This window comes from Macaca thibetana, chromosome 7 (assembly GCF_024542745.1).
Source record: "Macaca thibetana thibetana isolate TM-01 chromosome 7, ASM2454274v1, whole genome shotgun sequence".
Lineage (NCBI taxonomy): Eukaryota > Metazoa > Chordata > Mammalia > Primates > Cercopithecidae > Macaca > Macaca thibetana.
This window is the reverse complement of record NC_065584.1, coordinates 31,614,129-31,631,433: the sequence shown is the minus strand read 5'-3', so window position 1 is coordinate 31,631,433 and position 17,305 is coordinate 31,614,129. Positions and strand designations below refer to the sequence as shown.

At 42.2% G+C, this 17,305-nt stretch overlaps 1 protein-coding gene across 1 annotated transcript in view; it reads left to right on the top strand.

The window, feature by feature from the left end:
• The window catches only part of IFT43 (intraflagellar transport 43), a 315,828-nt gene that overhangs the window by 222,011 nt on the left and 76,512 nt on the right, over positions 1–17,305 (top strand). The gene's annotated exons all lie outside the window — the stretch shown is intronic.

Below are 17,305 nucleotides of genomic sequence, written 5' to 3'. Positions count from 1 at the left end.
GAGATGCTGGCAGTCTAAAATTTTATGTGAAAGCAACAAATTTTTAGAGGTTAGCAACTGATTAAGAAAACCTAATCACCATAGGTACTGGATATTAAATCACCATATGGGCTGGATTTGGTCCAAGGATTGTCAGTGTGTAACTGTGGGCATGGCACCTCTGTTATGATACTTATTACATTGTATTCTAATTGTTTACAAGTCTGGTTCTCTCATAAGATATGAGCATCTGGAAGGCAGAGGTTGTGTCTTATCCTCATACCCTATTATCTGTCACAGTGCCTGGCAGAACAGGCATGCAATTGTTATTGCGCAGGATGAGGTGGAGTCAGGTACATAGTGTGTGATGTACTTACACATTAGAAACTGAGTAGAAGTGTTATGGGGCCTGGGGCGGGGGGCTTGGGAGGTGCGGATAGTGGAGCATTGGAGGCACAGTTAGGAGAGGTGATATAAAGTAGGAATTTGGTGAAAGAAGATATACCAGACCCAACCCTGGATCTCAGGGAGCTTGAACTGCAGTGGTCTGTGCCTTTAAAGAGAAAATGAGGAAGCAAATGACTGAGCTGATGGAAGCTAGTTCTTGGCCTCTGGCATTTTACACTGTTCCACATGGGTCCAGGAGGATTCATTCCAACACCAGATCATTCATTTATTTACTCAACAACTATATATTGAAGCACACAGTAAGTGCCAGGCACCATTTTGCAGGGTTGGCATATTTCAGTGAACAAAAGAGACAAGATCTCTTGCCATAATGGAATTTACATTCTCGTGATCATTGGCAACCAGGAAGACTAATTAAAAGTCTACTTAAGGTCAGGCACAGTGGCTGATGCTTGTAACCCCAGCACTTTAGGAAGCCAAGGCAGGAGGATTGTTTGAACCTAGGAGTTCAAGACCAGCCTGGGCAACATAGTGAGACCTTGTCTTTGCAAAAAATTTAAAAATTAGCTGGGTATGGGTGGCATGTGCCTGTAGCCCCAGCTACATGGGGCGCTGAGGCAGAAAAATTGCTTGAACCCAGGAGGCGGAGGTTGCAGTGAGTTGAGATCTTGCCATTGCACTCCAGCCTGGGCAACAATAGTGATGTATATATAAATATACAATTAACAACAAGAGTATATATATATTTTTATATATATATATAAATATTAAGAGTGTGTGTGTATGTGTGTGTGTATATATATACACACATATATTTTTAAGTCTACTTAATTGTGAAGGAGGTTATAGCCACCTATGGTAGTTAGGTGAATGAGCCTGTGATGACCTGATTAGGCCTTGAAGCCTTATATGACCCCCATACCAAATCAGCTCCTGGGCTGGGGTCAGTGGGCCCTGCTTGCCTACCATTCACTTCCCCTTGGCTCCCAGGTGAGAATCATTGGTGTGAGAATATAACTCTGTAGTCACAGAGTGTGATGAACCCTTTCAGGGTTTCAGCCATTCAGTAATACCTACTTATTTAGATGTTTACCCTTTTTTTTAAACTCTGTGCATTAACATTTTTCTGGGAGAACATGATGAAAAGTCATTCTGCTCTTCACCCAACTGTTGCCTCTGAAAGCAAGATGCCAGTTAGGATTCCAGGATCTCTTTCTCCTTGGGCTAATTGAGGTTTAAACAGTGTGGGCAGCCTCCCACGGGGCCAGATGCTCAGTGTGCTGTGTGGGACTTTTTGGCTGTTTCTTTCTAAAGTTAGATCCCAAGACTTGTGTGTATGCCCATTTACATTCCAATTCTATTACTTGATATATTTATTTTTGTCCTCTTGCTGACTATATTCTAGGATGAAGATATCCATGCAAACGTAAATATGGTACCTGGGAGCTGTCAGACATGCTGGAGTTACTTTAGACTTAAGTGGAAATTAGTTCAAACACATGGTTATTTTAAAGTGAGGTAGTGGAGTTGGGAGCTCTGGTGAAGGAAGCAGAAAGAACACAGGGCTTCGCACCAGAGGAGTGGGTGCTAATTGCCTGGATTGTGAGTAAGTCCATTAATCTCTCTAATTCTCCATTTCATTATCAGTCAGATAGTGATAGTAATACCACCAGGTTGATATGGGGGCAAGTGAGATACGCATTGAGAAGCTTTTTAATAAACTGAAAAGCACTGTGCAAGCATTCATTCAATAAATTAGTGAATAAAGATGTATTGGGACAGCGCTTTGCTGCTTTTATTAAAGGGCAGCGAAGAAAGAACATGTCAGCCAGAGTCTCTTAGAACTGATTGGAAGTCTGTTCACAGGCTACTACTCAATTATCCATAGTTTGGCTAGTAGTTATCCAGAGCAGAGGGTTTTTTTTTTTTTTTTTTTTTTTTTTTTTTGAGGCAGGGTCTTGCTCTGTCTCCCAGGCTGGAATGCAGTGGCATGATCATGGCTCACTGCACCCTTGAACTCCCGGGTTCAAGCGATCCTCCAGTCACAGTCTCCTGAGTAGCTGGGACCACAGGCATGCACCACCAAGCCTGGCTAATTTTTTTTGTAGAGACAAGGTTGTTATGTTGCCCAGGCTGATCTCAAACTCCTGGCCTCAATCGATCCTCCCACCTTGGCCTCCCAATGTGTGAGGATTACAGGTGTGAGCCACTACACCGAGCCTGGAGAAAAGTTTTTTTGCTTTCTAGTTGCAGTAGGCATTTCTTATGTAAAAGCACAGGCCTGGGAGTCATACTAGCCTGGGCCGAAATCCTGGCCCTGTCATACATTAGCTTCTATGATACTGAGTTAATCTTGGTAAGCCTCATTTTCCTGTTGGTGAAACAGGGATAATAATATTCCATACTTCATAGGATGGCTGGAAAGAAAAAGTGATAAAACCCTTAACTCAGTCTGACACACAAATGCTTAATATGTTGCCAGCCTTTATTATTTCTCTAGAACTTGGGCATTCTTTTTATTCCACCTTCTCTACTGAGGTTGAAAGCTGGTGGCCTTCAGGCTGAATTTGGTCTGTAGTCATGTTTTATTTGATCCATACAGGGTTAAGAATTTTAATATTTGGTTCGCATTTATCAATTAGGAAATGTAATATGGAAATTCAGATTTGGGGCTTCTCTTTAAAATCAGAAGCCTTGGCACAGTGAGAATGCCGGGTTGACATTCCCACATGGTGGCAATTGGCTGGAGCTGCAGCTGCTGAGAGCTGACATGCATCCATCCCTCTCCAGTTCACTGCTTAGTATGTTGATACACCTAGTCAGATTTACTCACATTAGATCTACCTGGCTCCCATTTCCATTTGAAGTTAAAACTCCTGTCTTTTAGGATGGATTGATTTTTCAATGGCCTCCTCTATCAATCAGTGTTGAATTTGGCTGCCTACAACAGAAACAACTCCAGTACTTGAATCAAACAGGAGCAATGTTTCTTTCACGTAGCAAAGAGTCCAGTGGAGGGCAGAGCAGAGTGGGTGCAGTCACTGGAGCATGTCCTGCATTACTCTAGCTCCTTCCAGCTTCCTGCTGTGCTATCTGGAGCTTGTGACTTTTGTTCTCATGGTTGCAAGATGGCTGGTCATTCTCCTGGAATCAGATATGCATTCTAGGTGGGAAGAGAGGGAATCGTTGAAGAGTTCAAGGTGCATGCCAGTAAGAAGGGTGTACCCCTTCTTATCAGGAAAACAGTAGCCAGAAACCTCACTAAGGAGACCTCTAGTTGCATTTCATTGGTCAGAACTGGATCTTACAGCCGCACTCTCAGTTTCAGAGGAGTTTTTCGTGGGCACATTACCATACATAGCATCGGGGTTTCTTGGTGAGGGAGGTGAGGAGAATGGCTCTTGAGTAGGCAGTTCAGAAATGACATGTCAATTTAAAACAAATAGAAATTATAGAAAGGCCTCTTTTTTTTGTAGTCCTGGGTATGAAAAGAAAGAATTATTTTGGCTTAAAAAAATCTACATTCGTCTCCAGTTTTTAATTTGGAGTTGAGTGAAAAAATTGTATGCCCTAAGTTCCAGGATATCTGATTGAGTGGACTGTGTGAACTCTCTTCTTGATCTTTTCCTTCTGGTTGTCTCCATAACCACTTAGGACTCGGTGCCAGTAGGATGCCTGTGGTTCTGTCCAGGTAATTAAACTCTTCTTCCTGCTCTGAGAGAAGAGGAAAAGTCTTTTTATTTGCTTGGTCATTTGATACATTTCAAATCACTTAACTGTCTAATTTTAAAATTTACCGGAAAGATGAACTCTTTGTGTAATTTTACTAGTTTGGAGTAGATTGGAGTTGTGTCTACTTTTTTAGGGTTGTTGTGAAGATCAAATTAGGTAACACATGTAAAGTACTTAGCACGGTATCTGGCACACAGAAACCCAAGAAGAAATGGTAAGTACTAAGAAAGCTTATGACTGTACATTTTTTGGGTGGAGGTGGGGTGCACCTGTTGCAAATCAGGCTGGGATCACTAGAAGCATGGTTCAGCTAGCAGTTCCGGTTGGAATTGTAGGTATTGAGGATTTTGCTGGAAGATAGTTCTATGATGAGTGTCTACATGTCTGTGATGTATAACTTTCTCTGGGGAGGACAGGTCTGAGAGTTAAACCAGATTTCTCTGCCTGAGCCTTGGCCTTCTATTGATACAAACGATTGTGCCCTCACAGAACTCTTTCAAGGACAGACCCAGACGCTTTCTGCCAAAAAGTTACATTCTACCGAGTTTGGGCAAAAGTAATCTTTGGCAAAACCTCTCCAGGGCTAGCTCATCTTTTGGATGAGCATTTCTTGCTGGGATCTAGATCTCTTTTTTGCTTAGCTTTTATTTTGCAGATTGTCCTTTTAATAATCATCGTCATAGCTTACACTGGAACAGTTGCTAGCTATCTGTTCATTACATGCAGTGTCCTAGTTGAGCCTTATGGTAGCTCTTGAAGTAGGTACTCTTATCATCATATTGTACATGTGAGGACATGGAGATTTTGAGAGTCTGGGTAACTTGTCAGAAGCATTCAGCTAATCGGTGACTCTAGTTGAGTCTTTCTGACTCAAGTGCCTAACCTCTCCTACCTGCTAGATGGGAAGAAGAAAGACCTCTAAGTACAGAAGAGGGTTTTGGAGAGGGCAGAGAGACTCAGGGTCATTCCCTTGGGGTCTTTTGGAATGGGAGTAAGTTCTCACTTGATCGCCCTTATTCGTTCAGTGGTCTAGAGAAGTGTTGGAGTCACAGCTGTTCCCTTTCTCTCCCCCCATCCCCTTGGTGTTCCTCCGAGGACGCAGAACTGAAAGTTAGCCAGATTCCCTCTTAGGAATCTGAGAAATGCTGCTGGGCTCATGTTCCCAAATTAGGCCAATTTCCTCATCCCCCAGCAGCCTCACTCGGCTGGAGCTCCCTTGGCACTTTGCATTACGTCTCTCGCCCTCCGCCTGTCCCCTTACTGGTCTGCCAGCCAGGCAGTTATTTTCAGCCCAATAGGGTTATCTGCTGACCCTTTTTGGTGACATTTTTCTTCTTTCTCACAAAAATAACTCTCCTGATTGGTCACATTTTCCAGCATTTTTCGTAGCCGCTTTCAAATCGGCTGGACTGAATGATGCTTCTGATAACGTTGCCGAAGAGGGATGCAGGGAATTTGATATGGAGTTGTTCATAAGGAATGTGTTTTCCACACTTCATATTTATGTCATGCTTGGCGTGCTTTGGTTTTGAACTCTCCCTTGGGGTGTGCAGATGTGCATCGCTGGCCCATCCCTGGGGCCGGCCGCTGTGTGGGAGGGAATGTCATCTCAGGGTAGAGCCTGCAATTGGAAATCAGCATCTTGAGGTTCTCCGCCAGCACTGGCTCTGGCTTTGTCAAAGGCTCTTCAAGTGCCCCAGGAAAACATGCCTTCTTGCTGGCTTCTGTGAGACCCAGAGTGCAAGTTGGTGGTCAAAGAGCACTTTAAGATTTTCCTCCTCACCTATGGGGAGGGTTAGGTGAGAAATATGTGTCAAGAGCTTAGCCCAGTGCACCGTAAGTCCTCTCTTGTTGTCGTTTTCTATGTAATCTGAGAAGTAGAAAAGATGATCGTTTTGTCTTTAATCCCAGCTCTGCCAATTACTAGGTGTATATCCCAGGTGTGTTACTTAACCACTCTAAGCCAATTTCCTCATCTGTTGAATGGAGATGATAGTAGTATCTATCTCATTGGGTTGCTGGAGGGTTAAATAAAATATATAAAGCTCTTAAAGCAGTGCCCAACACCTGCTAACTTTTATTGTCCTTATCTGTATCACATGAGAATTAGAATGTATTATCAATTTATCCTAAATATCAGTTCTGTCCAAGATACAGAGATATTCATATTTCATAGACTAACAACTGGCCCTTATGGCAAAGAAACATTTGGGTGAGGAATCCTTTTGGTAAGAATTCTTTGTGCCACTAGAGACCCATTTTATTTGTCCCTTGTAGTAGCATTTCTGCCTGTGCTGTTGGCCAGTTGTTTGCTAACACCTTTCCATCAACAAAATCCAACTGTCTGTCTGGAGGTTGACAGTCTTTTCAAAGAATGATCCTTAATTGCCGACTTCTATCATTTTGTTGTTCTGGGGGCAGATGAGTAGAAAATGAAGAGGGCAGGAGTGACCTTGGTGACCTCAGTTACCTTGGAAAAAAGGAAATATTCATTCATTTATGTAACTTGATTGGAGCTTTCTGTGTGCCAGGTATTGTGCTTTGAACTTGGAATACAATGATTAACCAGACATGCTCCCTGTCTTCTAGAACTTTGACCTAGGGGCTTGCAGAGAAGTGTCAGGTGGAGGTGATTACAGAAGATATGAGAGTACACACGTTGAGCCCATTTTATTCTCAGGGATATCCGAAAAGGTGATCCAGGAAGAAACCATGTTTGAGCTGAGACTTGAAGGATGAGTAGAAATTAGCCAAGAGAAGGGGGGGAAGAATATTCCAGGTAGAGGGAAGAGCACGAGCCGAGTTCTGGAGACGAGAGAGAGCATGGCGTGGTGGATTTGTTGGTGGAGCAGTTGACCATACAGGTGATAGAGGGGTGGTCATAAGTGACTTTGTATTTGAAACCATCCCCTTTTGCCTTCCTTGATAAATGGACTAAGTGTTTGTAAACCAGCCCCTTTGCCTTTTCACAAATGACCCATATGAGGTCAACATTTCTAGTATGACACTGAAATAATTGGTAATGTTATGAGAGCTAAACAAGCTTTCAGTATTTTTAGCCTTGTCTTTTATTGCTGCATCTTCAGTGCAGCCACTATACCTTTCTCTATGTTTTTGTGTTTGCTGGTCAAGAAAAATCTCCGAGGTGTGCTCGAGGATTTCAGATTCTATGGTAACGTTGGAATTTGGTTTGACTCCTTTTTGGAGTAAATAGACCACTGGCTGTGTTCAGAAATCTTTTTTTGGTATGTGAAACTTTTCATGGGAATGATACCTTTGTTGTAATGAGAACTGACTTCTATTTAGGCAAAGTGCCCAGAGCAGAGACTTGTCAGGATCTATGGCTGTGAACAGAATTCTGTTAGAAAATAAAAGTGTTTGTTTGGGGGCGGGGGTTAGGAGGGAATTAGATAAATGATTTGAGCCACTATCATCCCCCCTGGGCTTCAATAGTTGCCTCATGACTAGTGCCTCCTCTTATATTGCCACTGTCCTGCAATTTAGCTAGAGTGGTCTTGTAAAAATGTGTATCAGTCATTTCACAGTCAAACCCTTTAATGGATACCCATTGCACTTAAGATAAAAAACAAACAAACAAACAAACCCAAATTCTTAACTTAGCCCTGTGTGATCTGGGTCTTCTCTGCATGGCCAGCCTCATTTCACACCTGTCAGCTGTTGTAGTTGTGCTGGGCTCCTTACCATGCCTCTTTAGTTCCCTACTTCTTATAATGTCTAGTTCCCTAGAATACTTCCCTGAAATAGTAGAGTTTCATAGACTAGAATAGAAAGAATCATTCCCTAGAATATCTACCCCTAGTGTTTGTTGGGCTGACTACTCTCCTTATCCTTTGACTTGAGTATCACTCCTTCAAAAAATATTACTCTTTAAGTGAAGTGCCTTTATTATATGCTCTCGTTTCTTTTTTCACATTTTCCTTATCACTTCAATCACAGTTTGTAATCATATGTTTGTGTCCTTATTTAGTTTCATCTCCCTGACCAATTGCAAGCTGCAGAAGTGGCTGTTCTCCTCCCTGGAGACTGGCACTGTGTAGGTCCTTAATAAGTGCTGGTTAAATGAATCCTCAGGTGTGAGGAGTGGGGGATGATGTATTCAACCTGCAGGAAATGCCCGAGAGGCTTTAATGTGTGGGACTTGTGTATACTAGGCTGTGGGCTGGAGCTGGAGATTTGGAAGTCCTTAGCATTGAGGTGGTAAATGGAAGCCCAACACTCTAAGAGAGGGTTTTAGAGTAAGAGGAGAGGGCTTCTGATGGAAGTGGAGGAACAGACAGAAGCTGACAACCACTCATGTTTAGGAAACACACAGCCAAAAAACAGCTTACCAAAAGAAATTGAGGGGCCGGGCGTGATGGCTCATGCCTGTAATCCCAGCACTTTGGGAGGCCAAGACGGGTGGATCACGGGGTCAGGAGATCGAGACCATCCTGGTTAACACAGTGAAACCCCATCTCTACTAAAAATACAAAAAATTAGCCGGGCGTGGTGGCGGGCGCCTGTAGTCCCAGCTACTCGGGAGGCTGAGGCAGGAGAATGGAATGAACCCAAGAGGCAGAGCTTGCAGTGAGCCGAGATCGCACCACTGCACTCCAGCCTGGGCGAAGAGCGAGACTCCATCTCAAAAAAAAAAAAAAAAAAAAAAAAAAAAAAATCGAGGAGTGGTGACCAGAGAGGAGAGGAGAAACCAAGCACCTGTAGTGTCCAGAAGCCAAGGTAAGTGAGAGTGTCATGAAGGACTGAGGGGTCAGCAGTGTTTGATGCTGCTGAGAGGGTCCAGGAAGGGAAGGCCTGAGCAGGTTCTATTGGGTTTAGCAATAGGGGTCCCTGCAATTTCAGGGAGCAGAGAGAAGGCCACATGCGCCTGGCACAATACACACTGAGTGGGGTCTCAGTAAATCCTTGTTGAAAGAATTCAGTGAATAGGCTATGACATGTACTCAGGGGCTCAAACAATCCTCCCCTTCACTCTGCCGAGTAGCTGGAACTATAGGCATGCACCACCACACCAAGCTAATTTATTTTTATTTTTTGTAGAGACAAGGTCATGCTATGTTGCTCAGGATGATCCTGAACTCCTGGCTTCAAGCAGTCCTTCCACCTTGGCCTCCCAAAGCTCTGGGATTATAGGTGTGAGCCACCATGCCTGGTTCCGACATCTCTTTCTCTTTATTTTTTTCCTCTCTTTTATTGAGCTTCCTCTGTTTTTTCTCCACTGTTTCTCTTTTTCCTGCATCTCTTTTTGTTTGTCCTCTTAACCAGTGGTAACGAAGAACTCCGACCCCCACACTCCATTTTGCTTTGCCCATTCATTTATATATATGTGTGTATATATTAACTTTTTTGTAGCGACACGATCTCACTGTGTTGCCCAGGCTGGTCTCAAACTCCTGGCCTTAAGTGATCCTCCTACCTCGGGCTCCCGAAGTGTTGCGATTACAGGCATGAGCCATCACACCTGGCACATTTATATATATTTTTATTTACATATTTATAAGTAGAATTTTATTCATTCACTTATTTATCCTACATTTAATATACACTTTCCAATACAAAAATATTTTAACAAGAAAACTTCGTATTCTAGTTGGGGAACCACATACCTGACCAACAATTATAATTCTGAGGTAGTATCTGAGATCAAGAACCCAGAAGGAGCACCTCACCCTGCCTGGAAGTTAGGGAAGGCTTTCTAAAAGAGGCAGCTCTTGAAGTGGGTTGACATGAACGAGTAGGAATTTGCTAATGAGCAAGGAGGGCAAAAAGCCATTTCTGGCGGCCTGCAAAGCCTGTTCTAAGGCGTGCCATTGCACAGGGGCCGGGGGCTTTTAGGGCACGGTAAAGCCATTTAATATGTTGGGAACATAGGCCTGGCATTCCAAGTGGAGAAATAAGAGTTTGTTTTCTATGTTGTAGGGAGCCCACAAAGATTTTAAAGCAAAGAATGACGTGACCAACTTTGTTTTCTAGGAAGATGAATCTGGCAGCTACACTGGAGGATAGAGTGGGAGAGCTAGTTGGCAGGGAGATCGCTGGGAGGCGGTTGGAGCAGTCCTTCTGAGAGATGATGAAGGCATCAACCAAGGCAGCATTCCCAAACTTCTGGCATTTCCCCATCATTTTAACCGTTTTACATTTTTACAGTTACAATACATACCACTCACATTATTAACTTTTCTCTTTAAATCAACTTTCCTTTTATACTTAAATGCATTTATTTTTTAAAAAGTTTTCAATGAAATGATCATTTGTGGTATTTATATTTTTTCTTAGTGTACATAACATACATAATTGGCTATTTTTAAAAAGGTTCATCTATTTACCTTTTCCAGGCATCTCACCAGTGGCATATGTGCCTTACTTTGGGAAACAATAACAAAAACCTGGTGGAGGGGCCTAAAGAGGAGAGGTCAGTGACAAGAGACCTGTCTGAGGGCGGGCAGATAGGACATGGTAACAGATTGGCTGTTGGAAGTGGGAGAGAAGGAGAGTCTGGAGTTGAGCCCACATGTAGCTGAAAAGACTGAATGGATAATGACATTTTTGAGACTGAGAATTTAAGAGTGTTAGCAGTTGGTGAACAAGAAAGGATAATTACTTCAATTTGGGACATGCTGAATTTGAGTTGCCTTCAGGATTTTCAAAGAGGTCTGCCAAGTTGAAAATTTGGTATGGAGCTTAAGAGAGAAAGTTGGAAACTAGTGATAACAGATGTGGGGGCCATCAGCATACATTCTAGGGTCTCTATGAAGAACCTATAGCATGAACCCCTGATACCTTTTTGACACACAGACCCTTCATGATCTCCAAGTACAAACACATTTTCAGTAGAGAAGCGGTATGATTGGATTTGCATTTTAGAAAGAACACTTTGGCAACAATTGGATGGGAATGGATCCAGGTTTTGTGAGTCCTGAAGCTTACGCAATTTGGAGGCCTTCTTTAAGACAAACAATTCAAAATGATAGATTCAAAATCAGGTATAAAAGCAAATACTTACAATTGGAACAGAAGTCACAGCTGAGTTACTTGAGTCTTCAATATTCAGATGGCCTTTCTTCAGAGACCTTGTTAGGCAATTTACCAGAAATACTTACATAGAAATGCTTCCTGATTGGAACCTAGCTTCCCCTCGCTATCTAGAACTCTCTGTAACTCCCAGGGGCCCCTGCGGGCATGCAATACAGATTTGAGGTAGGTGAGACTGGAAGCAGGGAGACCAGGTAGGACCCTGCTGAGGGAAGGCAGATCATGAATTTGTTTAGCCTTAATTCGCATGGTTGTGCAAGTTTCTCCAACACCCCTGAGCAGGCTGGATCTTGACACAGTGGAAGCAAGTAGTTGGCTTGATGCAGGCTTTAGAGGATGTCTTATTCTGTTTTATGTTGCTCTAACAGAATGCCACAGAGTGGGTAATTTATGAACGACAGACATTTATTTTCTCGCACTTCTGGAAGCCAGGAAGTCCCAGATCAATGTGCTGGCATCTGGTGAGGGCCTTTTTGCTGAGTAATCCCATGGCAGAAGGTGGAATGGCAAGAGGGCATATGAGAGGGAAAGGCAAAAGGAGACTGAACTTGTCCTTCTATAAGGGACCCACTCTAGTGATAATGGCATTAATCCATTCATGAGGGCAGAGCTTTCATGGCTTAACTACCTCTTAAAAATCCCACATCTTGGCTGGACGTGGTGGCTCACGCCTTTTATCCCAACACTTTGGGAGGCTGAGGCAGGTGGATCACCTGAGGTCAGGAGTTCAAGACCAGCCTGACCAACATGGTGAAACCCCATCTCTACTAAAAATACAAAATTAGCCAGGTGTGGTGGTGCAGGCCTGTAATCCCAGTTACTCAGGAGGCTGAGACAGGAGAATCACTTGAACCCAGGAGGTGGAGGTTGAAGTGAGCCAAGATCGCGCACTTTGGCAACAAGGGCGAAACTCTGTCTCAAAAAAAAAAAAAAAAAAAAAAAAATCCCACATCTGAATACTGTTACAATGGCAATTAAATTTCAACCCAAGTTTTGGGGGGGACATTCCAGCCATAGCAAGGGGAAGTGCAGTAAAAAGATAAGGGGGGGTGGCATGATGTCATAGACCTTGGGAATGAACTCGGTTGATAGGGAAAGAAATGACACCAAGAAGGAAGTTGTTAGATAAGGAGGGAAGGAGGGGACTGGATATTTCAGAAATGGAGCAGTTCCAGTTATGACTGGAGTTTCAAGAAGTAGCAAGGCCATTGGCATTTAAAGGGTCTGGGAACCACAAGGCTAAACATTAGAACTGTTCATGTGAACACTGACTTTGCTTAGAATAATGAGAATAGTTGTGGAGAGGGAGCCAAATGCCCAAATTTTTGGTCAGTGCGTGCTCAGGGCATTGTTAGTGACAGGAATGAAGAAGAGAGAGGTGGTATAGCTGAATGGTATGAGTTTTGAAAGAAGTGTTTCATAATAATTTGGAAGAGTAATGGTCTAGAGGAACTTTGGGGAGTGAAACAAGAGTATTGTCTTGGGACTTGGGTTTGTGGGGTTTTAAAGAATGAGCAGACTCTACTTGAAAGAGCCGCGAGAGCAATGAAGTCCATGGGGGAAGCCAGGATTTAGGAGAGGCAAGGAGATAGAGAGAGTGTGCTGTGAATATAGAATATGTAATCTGCTTAGAAACCATAAGGTTGTTATCAGAAAGCTTCACCGAAATCATTAGCTAGGCTAGATTTCCTCTTCTTATGTGACACGTCAATAATTACTAAGAAGGAGCAAAATGATAGTAAAATATTCTTTTAAATAATGATACTTTACAGGAAAAGGGTACTGACTAATGTTAAATGTCATTAGTGATAGGCTGAAACATTTCTGGTCACATGCCTTTACCCAGTATAATGGAGAGTTATGTCACTGTGTTTAGTCCATTGCTTTTATGTTCCATTTTAATTCCTCCATTGGCTTTTAGGTATAGTTTTTAATACTTTTTTTTTTTAAGTGGTTGCTCTAGGATTTAAAATATGCATCCTTATCACTAGTTACATAGAGTTAATATTATACCACGGTGGGGTGTGGTGGCTCACTCCTGTAATCCCAGCACTTTGGGAGGCCGAGGCAGGAGGATCATGAGGTCAGGAGTTCAGGACCAGCCTGGCCAACATAGTGAAACCCTGTCTCTACTAAAAATACAAAAATTAGCTGGACATGGTGACACGTGCCTGTAATCCCAGCTACACGGGAGGCTGAGGCAGGAGAATTGCTTGAACAGGGACCCAGGAGGCAGAGGTTGCAGTGAGCCAAGATCGTGCCACTGCACTCCAGCCTGAGATATAGAGCGAGACTCCGTTTAAAAAAAAAAAAAAATTATACCACTTCATATAAAATATGAGACCCTTGCAGCCATGTAAGTCCACTTGTCCCCCCAGTGCTTTGTGGTATTAATACCTTATATTTTTAAACTATTTATATTAAGAACTCTGTAATACAGTTTGTCAGGTTTTTGTTTTGTTTTATTTTGTTTTGTTTATGAGACAGAGTCTCACTCTGTTGCCCAGGCTGGAGTACCGTGGTGTGATCTTGGCTCACTGCAACCTCTGCCTCCCAGTTCAAGCGATTCTCCTGCCTCAGCTTCCCAAGTAGCAGGAATTAGAGGCGCCCGCCACCACACCCGGCTAATTTTTGCATTTTTAGTAGAGACAGGATTTCACCATGTTGGCCAGGCTGGTCTCAAACTCCTGACCTCAAGTGATCCACCTGCCTCAGCCTCCCAAAGTGCTGGGATTACAGGTGTGAGCCACCACCCCCAGCCCAGCTTGTCATTTTACTTTAAACAGTTGTCTGAGAGAAATTCTGCCTTTTTTGTTGTTCTTCATTTCTTCCAATGGATCCAAGTTTCCATCTGGGGGTGTCATTTCTCTTTAGCCTGAAGAACTTCCTTTAGCATTTCTGGTAGGACAGATTCGCCAAGAACAACTTCTCTATCTAGTTTATCTGAAATCTGAAAATGTTTTCATTTCATCCTCATTTTGAAGGATATTTTATATTGATATAGAATTCCAGATTGAGAGTTTTTTTTTCCTTTCAGCACTTTAAAAATTGCCGTAACTTTGTCCTCTGGCCATTTTTCCCCCCGAGTGTTCCGTATGTAAGTCTTTTCTCCTCCCTCTGCCTGCTTTAAAGATTTTGTCTTTATCTTTGCTTTTTAGCACTTTGAGTATGATGTGACTGTGTGTCATTTTCTTTGATTTTTTCTGTTTAGGATTTGCTAAGGTTTGCAGATCTCACAGTTGATACTTGTCACTCCAAATTTGGAAAGTCTTAGGCGATTACTTCTTCAAATATCTGTTCTGCCCTTTTTTCTCTTTCTTTGTGCCTAGGACTCTAGTTGCATACATGTTAGACTGTTTGATATTGTTCCATAAGTTTGTTCTATGTTTTTTGTTCCTTAAGCCTTATTAATTTTTTTCCCATCTTTTGTCCTTTGTTCTTCAGATTGGGTATTTTCTATTGGTCTGTCTTTAAGTTCACTGGTGATTTTTACTGTTTTGTTCCAACGGCTGTTAAGCCCAACTGATTTTTTTCATTTTAGATATTTTACTTTTAAATTAGAAATTTCCATTTATTTTCCCTCGTCTGTTTTTTTCCTACATAGCTTCTGTTTCTCTCCTAGATTTCCCATCTGTTCATTCATTATGGCCATCTTTTCCCATAAGTCCTTGAACATATATCTGCTTTTAAGCTCCTTATATAGCTGCTTTAAAGTTCTTGTCTCTTAATTCTAATATCTGGGGTCAGTTTTTATTGTCTACTTTTTCTTCTGAGTATGGGTCACATTTTCCTGCTTCTTCATATGTCTAGTAATTTTTGTTTGTACATAAGACATTGTAGATGAAAATTTACAGTAACTCTGGAATTACCTTCCTCTGAAAAGTATTTATTTTTGTTTTAGTAGGCAGTTAAACTATTTGTGGATCACCTTAAACTTGTGGGAACTTGGTTTTGGATTGTGTTAGGTTGGGTCTATTTTGGTTTTGCCCTTTGTTCTAGAGCAAATCCCATAGTCCTGGGACATGGTCTTTACTCCTAAGATGGCCCTTCTGGGATTTCAGTGAAAGACTCAATGTTTGTATCAAGCACGTCTAACTTTGTGGAACTCAAACTCCAGACTCTGCCTCCCTTGCAATGAAATTTCATCTCTACTCAGCTTTTTATTATCCTTTCAGCATTTGCTTTTCACTGGATTTCTTGGAGTCTCCTTCATGCATGTACAATTCAGGTATTGACTAAGAATTTTAGAGAAATTTGTGTACATATTTGGGGACTCCCTCCTTCTCAGGATTTTCCCCTATTTCTAGCAGCTCCAAGTTTTGTTTTTAAAGCCAATAAAATTGCAGCTTTCTGCTGGAGTTCCAGCTACCCAGTTGTTGTACAGACTGAGTGCACTCACACTCAGAGAATCTATTTGAGCATGGATTTTTACCAGTCCAGTTCTTTTCTTTCAAGGATAAAATCTCCAGTGTCTGCCTGCTTTTGTTTCCTCTCCAGTATCTTCTAATAGTGGTTTTATACGTTTTGTCCAAAGTTACAATTATTATCTGTGTGAAGATTAGTTGAATACATACTACTTTCCCATTATGTACTAATTGCTTTTGGACTGTTTCAGCATACACTGTTTTTTTCTTTTTTTCAGATGATATTATTGGTGAGAAAAGAATGAGAGGGGTTGTTGCAGAGACAGATTGTCCATTTTCCCTTGGTACTAATGACAGGGACGTTCTAATATATTAGCTATCGAGACAGAAAGTGTTCTGACATTAGAGGTGCAACTTGGAAGTAATGACCAGAAACATGGGTATGAGGGAGGCCCAGAGACCAGAGATAAGTCACCAGAATACAAGTGTTCGTCCATGCAGATGCCGTGCTGAGCACTAGGAAAGGTTAATCTAAAAAGGCCTCTAGAGTTAGAGAGGTTGGCAGCGTGCTATTTCAAGGGCGGGAGTGGGGAGGGTCTTTCTGTGCAGCCTCAAGCTGAGTAGCAAAATTTATGGGTTAAGTGACTGTTCCTAGGTCCTGCCTTTCCTGTTAAGCCATTTTCAGCTGGGGTGGTAGAGGAGCTGGCCTTCAGCCTTGCTCATTTGGGAAAGGGTGGGAAAAGAACCTGAGAAATTAACCTGGGGCTTGGACTGATAAGCTGAAAAAGAGACTGTAGTATGTTTTAACATTGGTGTATGCATAAGGAAGTTTTTATGCATACATAGGAGAAATCCAAGAACAATGTAGTAAGTTTTTCATAAACTAAATTTATTCCATCTAAAGGACCATTTCTTATCCTGGTTTGTGTCCTTTCTAATTTGGGGAGATTAGAAAGGTCCATTCTGTAATGAAATGATGGAGAGAAGAAATGGTTAAAAAAAATTCTTCACAAAATTAAAAGCTGTTAACCTGTACTGCCAGTCCACACAAACAGAAATTTGCTTTTTGAAATATTGACAGTTTATGAAATCCAGAAGTTTGGGAAACAGTTCTAGAAATTTAAAAAATATTTTTAAGGATTACTGGGGACACTGTTTTTTTTTTTTGTTTTTTTTGTTTGTTTGTTTGTTTTGTTTTGAGACAGAGTCTCGCTCTGTTGCCTAGGCTGGAGTGCAGTGGTGGGATCACGGCTCACTGCAGCCTCTATCTCCTAGGCTCAAGCAATCCTCCTAGATCAGTGTCCTGAGTAGCTGGGGCTAAAGACATGCGCCACTATGCCAGGCTAATTTTTTCTATTTTTTGTAGAGATCAGGTCTCACTTTGTTGCCCAGGCTGGTCTTGAACTCCTGAGCTCAAGCAATCCTCCTGCTTTGACCTTCCAAAATTTTGGGATTACAGGTGTGAGCCATTGCGCCTGTCCTGGGGCTACTTTTCAGATGGTATATAGTAGGTATAGTGAAATGTTTACTAATTTGCTAGCCATGACCTTGCTCTGTGCTTATAGTGTCTTCTCCTTGGGCTCCCACAACTAAAGCAAAATTAAAAACTACAGCGTGAAACCTGCAGTGTCCCTGGTCTCACCACTGTGTGACACAGAGTGGGGAATGAAGCCAGGCATTTCTCTCTAGGTCTCACATGAGGTGGGCCGCCAGCCCATGGGTTAATGCTTCTCTCAAGCTGCCCTCACTTCTTTTCCATCATCACCTGTGAG